Source organism: Pteropus vampyrus, unplaced genomic scaffold (assembly GCF_000151845.1).
Source record: "Pteropus vampyrus isolate Shadow unplaced genomic scaffold, Pvam_2.0 Scaffold1000000640, whole genome shotgun sequence".
In the NCBI taxonomy this organism is placed as follows: domain Eukaryota; kingdom Metazoa; phylum Chordata; class Mammalia; order Chiroptera; family Pteropodidae; genus Pteropus; species Pteropus vampyrus.
Window position 1 is genome coordinate 1 of NW_011915042.1, and position 1,120 is coordinate 1,120.

The 1,120-nt window shown below is 37.1% G+C and overlaps 1 pseudogene; it reads right to left on the reverse strand.

The window, feature by feature from the left end:
• Positions 1 to 486: 486 nt before the first annotated feature.
• On the reverse strand, positions 487 to 605 carry LOC111735426 (annotated as a pseudogene).
• Positions 606 to 1,120: the final 515 nt, after the last annotated feature.

Below are 1,120 nucleotides of genomic sequence, written 5' to 3' on the forward strand. Positions count from 1 at the left end.
AAAGGAGTTTAGAGCGGCTGGAACTTGGAGTGTCGTGAGAATAAGTCTGGAGAGTTAAATAGAGGCCATTCACAAAGAGATTTATTTGAATTTACCCCAGGGCACTTACTTTTAAAATTGACCTTTTATTCATTTCATATTTAAACATTTCAGAATATATCTCTGAAAGAATAAGATGTGCTCACTCTTTTTTAAATATAACCAGAATACCATAAGACATCTTAAAAATATTAGCAATTTATCAATATCAAATATTGAAGCAGTATTCAAATTTAAAATTGTATCAGAAGTGTAATGAATGTTTTTTAAGTCTGTTTATTTGAATTGAGATCTAAATATGACCCACACATTGCAACTGGCTCATATCTTTTATTTATTTGTTTGTTTGTTTATTTATTTTTTAGGCGATGCAACCCTTGGTTGACCTTACAGATTGCAAGGACCTTGTCTTGTCAGTCTACAATCCTTTATTTTTTTTATTTTTTACACCTACAGCACTTGGTCTTCCTAGGTGGTCTCTCATTCAAGTACTAACCAGGCCCCATCCTGCTTAGCTTCCGAGATCAGAATGGATCGGGCTTATTCAGGGTAGCATGGCCATAGACCGGGCTCATATCTTTTTAAAGTCTCTCTTTCTGTATGTGTTTGTGTGATTCTAAGTACTTTACATATAGCATCTCATTTAAAACCCACATACCTCTCTATTTTGCAGATTAGAAAATTAAGGTACATAACTGCTCACAGTCACATTCCTGGTGATAGGCAGTCTGATTCCAGGACCTTACACATTGTGCTACGTAACTTCTCTGAGCAGAGCCCTAGACGATAGTTCACACATAACAAAAAGCTGGAGTGGGATAACGTAACATGGAAAGTACTCATGTCCAGCCGGCAAACTTGACCCGTCCTCAGGCATTATACCACTAACCCCTTGTCTGATTCTATTCTTAGTACTAACACATTCAGAATTTCAGAGTTGGACATGACTTTGGAAATCACATGGTCTAACCTCATCATTTAACAAATAGGAAAAAAAGAAAAGACTCACAGGGCAGGGGGACTGAGCCTATTACCCAGCTCCTAAGAGCCAGAGATAAAACTAGGAAAGTGGAGTACAAAC